Source organism: Varroa jacobsoni, unplaced genomic scaffold (genome assembly GCF_002532875.2).
Source record: "Varroa jacobsoni isolate VJ856 unplaced genomic scaffold, vjacob_1.0 scaffold_1166, whole genome shotgun sequence".
NCBI lineage: Eukaryota > Metazoa > Arthropoda > Arachnida > Mesostigmata > Varroidae > Varroa > Varroa jacobsoni.
In genome coordinates this window covers 129,177-139,689 of record NW_019214068.1, presented here as the reverse complement: position 1 = coordinate 139,689, position 10,513 = coordinate 129,177, and the positions used below count along the sequence as shown (strand labels likewise).

Sequence of the window (10,513 nt, the reverse complement as noted above, 5' to 3'; positions counted from 1 at the left end):
GAGATTTCGGGAAACAGAATCATAATTATTGATAAGACCACGAGCAAACAAATACGATAATCTCAAATACTTTACGACAAACGCATCTAGATATTGAAAAAAGGAGAGTTTGCAAAATTGCTTAAAAAAACAATTTGGCTAACTTCGATAGAAACTTGCATCGCACTCTAAACCTCCATATGCCCTGCTGACAGAATTAAAACCGGAGTCACCTAAATTAACAAATTTCATCCTGTGTTTAACAAACCAGTTGACTTGCCCAAACTTATCAGGGCATATCGACATTAACGCAGCCTGCTTAGTCAGTTCCTCTCAAATCAAACTGTTTGCGTTCCCCCTAATAGTCCGGTAATACCTCGCATAAAGCGCTTCTAGCAACACCCCAACCTTTATAACAGCTACGATGGACATCACCAAGAGGCCTGTTGCATCGGCCTTACCACACCAGGTGTTTCCGCCTATCTTAAAAAGTGCCTTGAAACCTTGTTTAAAACTTTACTACTAGTACATGCACGTACAGCCAATAAAGCGCAATGATAGCCGCAAGTCTAGACGCTATCATTTGTTTTAGTCTTAATGATAGGCTAAGTTCGGCCTCAAGCCGATCGTTCTACCTAATAGGTAGACAGAGAAACCCATGAATTGAAGACTGAACAAAGCTAGAACAGGAAATAAACATTTAAATTGGCATAAACGATCGACGATTTGTTTCGCTTCAAAGCACTGGTTGCTAAGAAAAATGAAAAGATTCGTTAGAACGAATCAGCAGATTTTGCTTAAAGCTGCCGTAAGCTGCTTAAGCTTAACGTACCTAGCACTACATCATGCAGTGACTCAGGCGAAGTATAAACATCAACAAATGCCCTCTCTTTATATGTGTCGTAATGTTGACGAACACAAATATAAACCTATGGATACGGCCCGAGTGTTTATTTATACGTGTAAGCCACTAGGTAATGCTTGCTATATATCAGTATTTGTCATTACAATATCTGCTGACATCGATCAATTGGATAGGCTGCAAGTCAATGCATGAAGGTTCGTGTGAATAGAAAGTATTCGTGCTGAGTATTTGAGTAACGTATTTAGAGAATCCGACCATGGACATAGTTCACTCTTTGTTAGGGGCTAGCCACCTGACGGCCATACCGGACGTAAGATATGAAGTATGAAGTTCATACGCACGTTCTGTTTGTTACGATCTGTACGAAATGTACGTAACAGCTTCAGTAGAGGATCTATTCAGTTTTAATCTACATTCATCATCATAGTTATCACTACGGCTCCGAAGAACAAACTATTTGTGCGATAAATATTTTTCAACCTGTCAGTCTGAACCCTTCTCAAAACCGACCTCAACTTCCGACTGTTTTGCCTCCCGTAGTTCAAATTTGCTAACAACAGCCACCTAGACAGATCTTCAGTCGGTGCAGGTTTGCTTTAGATATTAGTGCTTCATGGTCACCATAAGAACGCGATCGGCAGAGACAGTCATAATGACATGAGAATGGTGTTAGAAGATCATTGCGCGAATAAGTAGTCTCCAAGTATCGGTGCTGCAGTAGTGCCCGTTAGCAGTTGAGTGGGGTAACGCTATGCCTCCGAAATCTACGATGAAGACGCTTCTGGCTTCTTGGTTTGGTATTATTAGATTTTTGTTACGATACGGTTTTTACAGCCGCAACATCAGGATTCTGGGTTTCGGAAGTAGCTCAGACCAATTCGATTTGGTTCCAACGTAAAGACATTAGAAGAGTTCAATGGTATCGGCGCAATCGGCCACTCTGGAAAGAAAGTCCTAGTAATAATAACGTTGAACAAGAATTTACGGCTATTGATCTATTCAGGTTTGGTACATACATACATTTTAGTCTGTTTTATATTGCCTATTGGGTATGTACGGGGCAACGAAAACACTGTTTTCGTCACTACGTTATACACTCGTAATTTGTAGGGTCGTGGAGCTCATTAATACTAGCAGCCGCAGTGCGGGTACTCGGCTGCGACCGCTTGTAAAAAATGCCACAGGAAGTGAACTTTATGATATTGATGCCTAAAAACCACCTAAGATATTAGGTAGTTTTCAGAGGGCAATATCATTGGTGTTAACGGGACGAACAGACGAATCCATACTGGCTGTGGTTACTTTATACTACTTACCATACCAGTAAGGCCCGTAAATGTGATACAGGTAGATATCTTCAACCCTTAGTTGGTTGTTACGTAGGGATCTTCATAAGGGAATTTACGACACAGGTCATGGGTGACTCGCGACCTGGGAAGACCTTTAGACAAGATAATAATAAATTTACACTGTTGTCCACATCGGTGGACTTTTAGATGAGAAAAGCCAGTTAAACTAGAGATCCATAAATCGAGAATTAACGCTGAAGTTTTAAATCTATAGTGCATATAATAAAAGCTCCTGACGGTATACATATGCGAAAGTAAGTTGGGTATATATTAAATGAGCCCTGAGCGGGTAAAGTCAGTGTTATTTCTGGAAAGAAACAAATAAACAATCAGAATTTATAACAGTTGTTTGAATACAATTTTCGTATAATACGGTCAACAACTATTGGACAAGTACGACCACTCAATGTTTTTTTTTCAACTTTCAACGATCAGTATAGTATTTGTCTTTCAGGCAGTTTCTAATAGAAAAGTTAGGGGACCCCTTTATATGTCCACTAAGGTGCACTAGATTGGGTCCTTGGACCTATGTTCTCTTCTAATAATTCCTGCATGACCTATAAAATTCTTTCACTTTAACCATGACCTTTCCCCGAAGGAGAACCTGTGACCTCTGAAGAACTGCCGGTCCGGTCGGGCTAAACCAAAAATCGTTATGAGAGAAAAATGGCGCTCTATACTGTATTGATCTTAGAGACCATAGCGATAAATTGTTACTTCGTCTGGTGAATTCAGTGGCTCTGGCAGTTCTTATGATCAAGTTTGTTGGGAAATTATTGCGAAACCTGCTCCTCATGGATATGCTGTGCTTGACATAAAAAAAAATAAGCGAAAATTCACAATACAACGTTTTTATCATGAAATTACGAGGTAGGAGAATCGATTTCTATTTATAAAAAGTCTCCCTAATTTTATATCTAACTTATTAATTATATTCAGTTGTTCCGAAAAGGACCGAAAATATTTCTTCATTTGCTCAGCATCTATGACCCTTACATCGTAATAACGGCTTGTAAATTCAGCACATTAGCCAACAACATTTGCAATGAGCATATCACTATAAAGATTCATCTGTGTAACACGAATGCATGAATGATACACTTCGTGCGCCGGCAGGCAGCCGAACGGCTCTCGAAGTTCATTTATATAAGGCCTGAGTGCTTTTTCCAGTTATTCCAAAGGGCGATTGGCACTTAGGGTGCGATGGTAGTTCCTACTGATCACAGTGCTACCAGCCCTCATGAAGGGTCCCACGAAGCCCCTATGCCAACTGCACCAACTGTGGCTGGTCAAACACCAGTGTGTTATGAAGTTGAGGCGCGGTACATAATATAGTTGCTAATCCGGGCTGTCTTGTAGGCCAGTGTTCGGTTGCCCTTCGATTCTTTGAGGCAGAAGTGGCTTTACAGAGATTACAAGGTGAAGTGTAGAAAGACGAGGCTCGCGCGTTTGGCTCGAGAGGAACATGCTAGCAGAGCCCAGCTCTAACTATAGCTATCTTTATCAGATTAGAGCTATTCTTCTATGGGCGCGCGTCCAAGATAGAATTCGTGCCTGTTTTTTTTTCTTGCAATGTCGCAAGTGTATCCCGTTCGAGGTAGGGTTAGCCCAAGGAGAGTGTAGATCTCTGACAGTCTTTCCGGCAGGCTTCTCCATGAAAAACGCAGTATTTTTCTAACGAACCGCACTTGCAGACTTGACGTAATGAACTCAAGCTGCAACCGACTTGAGACCAGAAGACTATTCTATTGATGCCTTTCGACAAGGACGTCTTCCTAACTCTATTCCTAGGGCATCTGTTCAGGATAACCAGTTTCAATTAACCTTAACGATCATGAATGAGTACATTTGTCATCTCGATTGTTAAGAATTAACGATATTCATTCTGCAGGATGCCGATCGCTGGGCACATGCGGGCAAGCTATATTAATAAACGTAGATTATATCGAGTCTAGAGAACGAATAATAAAAGTTGGTTGGAACTGAATAAGCTCACCACAAATTCTATTATTCTCTTCTTCAATAGACAACGATTTCTTTGCAAATCGTCTGCTAATTTACACACATACTGTAAAACCACATTAGGGGCAAAAAATACGATACGTTTATGTATACAGAATACAATTGAGACGGTTTGTTGCTTTATAGTTTTGTCAATCTACTGGCACATGGTATCATATGCTCAACTTTTTGCTGAGGGGGTAGGTAATTAATACGGCCCAATTTAGATTAAACTTTTAGTGATTTGAAGTGGTTTGGCTAATGTTACTGACACACGATGCGGCTCAAGCTAATGCCTACCTAGCGCGGACTGATAAATGTGGCTCTAAACCCCAACGGCTGGGCTTTTCCGCATTTGCCTTGGTAAGACCATCGTCAATTTAGCAGTACAAAACCAAGTTGTGAACCAGTCTTAGATTTTGCAGTTAATAGTGATCTGCAATCCATCAGCAGGAACCGATTATTATACAAAATTACGAGCATTAACGTTGAAGGAAAAAATTACGATCTTCAGTGCATGATCTCTCGAGTCTACGAAACATCTACAGTTACAATTAAGAATTCTTATCCATGTGTATTTCTGTTTGTAGACGTCACTGTACGAGGCCCAAGCTATGCAACAGGCCCATAATCAATTTCCAAGCATCGGATATGCTGTTCTTATCCATATAATATTACACAACTGGGTAGCGGTTCACACGTTGTCAAAGCTCGTTTCTTCGCTGTCCTCTGCTGGATCACAATCAGAATACGACAAAAGGTATTGTATATAAAGGGCAATATCAGCACATCGGAAGAAGACTTCGGTGCGATGTCCTCACATGAGTCCGCTAATGATTATTGACGCATAGTAAACGCAGTAATTACATTTAGCGAAACCAAAACAGGAAAGATGGGCGGCGGCGACAACGACGGCGGCGACGACGACTACCCAACGATTATTTAGTAGAAAGGCTTTCAATAGTTATAGTTGGGGTGTACGAGTTTGCAATCACCTGAATAGATACAAATACATTAGGGTATATAGGGAGTGTTGTAGCAATTGGGAGCACGGCCTCCCTATTGCTGTAAACCCCCCATAATAATTCGCGTCAAATAGAACTGGATATAACGGTTGTACGGATGCAATAAGGAAAGGTTGGCCACATCCTCTTGAAAATGCACGTTTTATAGGCTCGAATTAACTTGGGTCATTGGTTTAATGGTAGAAAATGAAGGTCGCCCGTGACGGAACGGACGGTCATTGAAATAGATTTTAGGATGCCGGCTTCTAGCTCGCTGATAGGAACTTTATTAAATCTTCCGTGATCAGTCAAAGCTGATTTATGGCGTTGTTGGCTGCTGACAACATCTGATTGTCGGAGGTTTGTCTACGTACTTGTTAATACAATGAAAATATAACAGATCGTGATAATTATAGTTTTGATTACAGGGGAGTTTGTGCTACATCAGCGTGGTATTCGTATTCGTTGTAAGCTATCTTAATATAGTCATTGAAGGCTCGTGATTCAGGTCGCTTGTGCTTCAGTCTGTAAGGAGTAACAGCAATCAATATTTAGTTGCCCATTTTTCCATCACATAATACGGTGCTATGCGCAGTAACAATCCATTGTGCTAATTATTCATCACGACAATTAATTAGCAAGGTAGGTATGTTTGTAAAAAGGAAAAAACTGATACCGAGGTTTCTGATCTTCCGAAGGCGGATCCCTGTATAATACTCCGCCAACATAGTATATATTGAAGGCAGCATGCCCATGTTATTTATTGGTACATGGCTATCCAGTTCGTCGTATTCCGAGACGGTTGAAAGGCAAGGCAAGGCATCTATAATTCGTAACGCAACCTATTCAGGGCCCATTGAAGGTCGACCTTATACAATGGTGACAGCATTACCCATTTATATGCTTATAATCAACGCATTTATATTTGTCCGGATTTGATGTCGTTTTAATTTGATACACGACTTCGAACATACCATCTACCCAATTTAAAGAAGCCTTCCCAGAAAAATAATATCAAAAAATAGGAGATGTAATAGTATTCGAGGCAGTACAGCTAGCCATGCATATATGCCTATGTATCCTTTTCTCCTTACGATATTAAATAATAATAACATTTCAGGCTGCGTCCTTAATCTAGGACGTTCCAGACTTCCTCTAACCTATAGATAGGATCGAAGGAAGAAGACTTTACAGACCCGTTTTTACATCGATTCTGCAACGGCCGTTCCCAGCTAAATTTTTGACTGTAAAATCAGCGAAAACCACTGGTTCGTATCCTACGTATAGGGGCACAGATGTGCCGGAAAAATTTGAGTCCCACGGGCTCAGTGCTTTGAAAAAACCCAAAAGCTTACCAAATGTTTTGCTCTTTTTTTGTTCTAGTAAAGCAACGGAGCTTCGTCCTTTAACGCGTTCCCATTGCACTTTAAGCTCCTCACCAGTATTTCATCGCCATTTTGGGGGTAACGTAGGCGCCCAACCGGTTGCGGTCCAGTGCCGCTCCATCGACGTACGTGGTGTTAATATTCTTCTTTTCGTAAACCTCTTTCCCTTTTTATATATATCTGCGCTCGTATCAGCTCTCATGTTGCTCCGCACGCTTCTAGGCTTTTCGCTAATTTAAGCCCTCAGAGACATAACTATCGTTCACTTAACCCCACGGTAGTCTATACCCTTCTACGTTTACACTTGTTGCCTCTTCACTCGGCCCGTCAAGGGGTGTGTAGGGCACCTTGGCTTACACGCATCCCGACTGGAACAGCAGTCGAACGCTACTGGACGATATTTGATCACGCGGCGCCCCTACGCGATGGCGACGTAAGAGTCCAGCTTAGCCTCGTTTCTCGTTTTTCGGCCCTCAAGTCAAGATCAGCACTGTTACAGGCGTAATGTACGCAGCCGTAAAAAGGAGGTTGGTTCTACGGTTTACTGCGGTCCGTTTTCTTCGATGTTCCCTTGTTCTCTGCCACGATCTTCTTAGCATCGTATTGTCTATTCCATTCAGCCTACACCAACAGCAGCGGCGAATCCTGCCAGCGGTTCAAATGGCTTTTCATCTTCCCTTGTTTGGCGTCGAGCAGTAGATTGATAGAGCGAAAGCCTGTACATGACATGTCATGTACAGGTGCAAGTGTACATGGTGACTACGGATTCGCGTATAGATCCGTCTGTGTGTTATTAAGTGCTATAGTTCTAGAACGTGTGTAGCAGATACTCAGTTAATTCGAGGCGAAATGCGTGTGATGTTATAGCGAATGGGAGTAGCTGATGAAAACTACGATAAGAATATGTAGTAGTAGTAGGCTTTTATTTTATACAAAAACAAGTTATAGACTAAAGAAATGTGAAAGAGAGATGCTTGGGGACAAAGTCATCGCGCTTATTGGATCTGCAAACTAAGAGGCAAAGGAAGGCTCCAGTACGCCAAGTAAAAGCAGGGGCTAGTAATGTAATCACAAGATGTATGAATGCTAACGTAGAACCAATGAGATCGATTCCATTTATCATAGACATTTCCTATTTCATTTTTGGGCTTTTCTCTATGCTGTGCGTCTACTTGTTTCATATGTTATCATTCGGTCGAGTCAACGTCCCGTTGATGGTGGCCTATTACGTGACGGCTAAGGGCAAAACAATATCATTATGAGGACTAGGGTTTACTGTGGATACGAATATGCGATTATAATGACTGGTGAAAGAAGGGCTATATATAAAGAAGTTATGAAAGACTCGCAACATCGACAGTCACATTATATTATGCATGGTGCATTGAAATGTTAACTGCCCAACATAAAAAAACTTCAATCAACATCTGACAAAATTGGCTGCCTGGTTTATCGTGGTTGAAAGGGCGAGGCAATAAAATTGAAGAGCATCACGTTGCCGATGTTAGGGATCGTTGATTTGATCTTGGGAAATTTAAGTTGTTAGATAGACGACTGCACATGAGACACTGTAGTTAACATTCTCCTCTTAGTAATAACAAGCAAGAGAGATAACGTGACAATCCCCATGAAGAAGTGTAACGACGTTCCACAGGCACTGTAAACTTACATTTACCACAAACAATATAACATCATTGAATTTAACAGAATTAGAGTTACTCAGACAGAACTAGCGTCCACACGTCAATTCAGTCACATCAATTCTTCATCACAATGGCAATTGCAACCTCTTTTACTCGTTCTACAGCCGCGTCTACTTCTGTCTCTAATCTACTATTTCTCACGTACTCGTTTTCATAATGTTGCTGGCAAGTACGTCGGGCACGAATTTTTTCCCCTGTACATAAAATTCATTGAAGTAAAGGGCACGATGCTTAAACTAAATACAAATTGCTGCTCGAACCTTCAACTCGTGTTCAGTTGGCTTAGCTCCATTTTCTTTGCGCTAGCAATGTACATCGTGCAAATATCCCTGTATGGAACAGCCCGACATACAGTTGTACGCCCCTCAAAACGGGACCACACGAAGGCCGCGACGTACTGTGCGTTTGGACAGCCGTTCGAGTGTACGGCAGAGTAGATCTTCGAAACAAAAAATACAATTATAGGACCGCCATTAAAGCGTGTCAAATGTCGGGGAGTGGATAATCGAAGTTGGGTGATAAGAACAGCACGAGGTGATCCGTTTACTGCCCGTCCTACTAGAATTATTTGTAAACGTCTGTTTTATGGCCTAGAATGTGTAGCCCTTCACACACATACATGTCGACGGCTTTTAGGTATGAAAGTTCTACAATAAATGGTGTTTTGCTTGCCAGCATTGACCTGGAACTGTGGCTGAGGTGAAATCGACTGAAAAGGGTTCACATCGGGTAATTTATATCTTCAATAGATTACAGGTAAAAATAACAAAAATAGTGTTATAATATTAACTATATTTCTACATATTCAATAACATCGATACTTGACGGGAGCCGGTAGATATACAAAACACGGCTTTTTTCTCTTTTTTATTAATTTTGTACTTACATTTTTAAGGTAACATAATATACAAATAATTCAACAAATAAGGTAATCACCTAATACATGTATAGTGAGGATGATCAAGAAAAATTAAAAAGCATAGACTTCAACCTATTACGAAAATTTAACGGAGCAACGACGATGGAAGTAGCGCTTAGAAACTCGAACAAGCTGATAATGCTATTCTTATACTCTATCTTTGACAGATGAAATCCGAGATATGGTTGCCTGTACGTTAAAAGAGAAAGCAGGCCAAGTCGTTCACCGAATTCACTCAGTTCTCGAGGTTGCGAAGCCGATCTGGTCGCTGATTGTAATCTTTTCACAATCAGTTTTGACATATCGGAACGTCAGCGAACAATTCAACAGAGCACCGTATTTTCACCATTACTGAGTAAAGGGCCGACATACAAACTTTGAAACATTTACTAGCAAACCTGTTTACGCTCACAAGCCAAGCTACAGTCTTGAAACAGCACAGTCTAGCACAATTGCCCCACGGCCGATACGGACCAGATGACGGGGAGAGCCACATGCCTAGAGGTAGACAGGGCCGAAATACGTCCTACCATTTGCTGTCGCCATAAAATACGATAGGAAAAGGTACCAAAAATGAAGTAAACGCGGTGGTATGCATGGACTTCGATGTCGAAGTTACTGTTCCTATTGTTGCTTTACATATGTGTTTGTGGATAGACTGAGTCAAATGTTATACATATATTATGTTTGGTGTTGATTCGGTAAACAAGCTCGCTCTTTTGTACTGTTGTATGCCTTTGCGCGTTCCTTATGCAAGTAAGTGCAACTTGCGCGACTTGATAGAGTCAAGCAGGAAATTGTCTTTGTTGCGGAAGTTTACAGCAAATGAGTCGGGTTGACATATTGCCATATTTAAATCAGAATATTTGGAAGCTACGTATTTGCTTGCTAGGAAATGTTAGTTATCGTCTCACGAACTCCAGCAGAGATACCGTAACTGTTCCTGCTTAGTAATGGTATAGATATATTCTCCTCTAATGTTCTGTTGAAATGAGTATGAGATAAATAATCGTTTCTTTTGCAAAAAACACAAACGAAAATGGAACTAGACAAAGAAGAAAGACCTTCAAACCCCCAAGTCCCACCTGCATGCATCCATGTATATTACACTCTATTCAACGACATATTATTTTGATGAAAACGTATCCCTTCCTATTAAACGTAGTCGAGCAGTATCTCAAATAGAATTTTTAAAACTAACCATAAGGCCCCGTACCTTCCGGTCTCAGAGAACCGAAGGTCGCAAAGTTCCTTTCATGCGCGAACGCTTCGTCGTCGTTAACGTCTGAACTAACACAAACATGCGAA

At 41.0% G+C, this 10,513-nt stretch overlaps 1 long non-coding RNA gene across 2 annotated transcripts; it reads right to left on the bottom strand.

Moving 5' to 3' along the window:
• Positions 1-903: 903 nt before the first annotated feature.
• On the bottom strand, positions 904-10,513 carry LOC111267273 (uncharacterized). Of its 2 annotated transcripts, none has more exons than XR_015313734.1 (2): positions 10,407-10,513; positions 904-1,784 (listed from the first exon to the last, which is right to left on the bottom strand). It is a non-coding gene; the product is annotated as an uncharacterized LOC111267273 (long non-coding RNA). The 2 variants fall into 2 exon arrangements; XR_002684508.2 differs by lacking the exon at positions 10,407-10,513 and adding an exon at positions 2,161-2,983.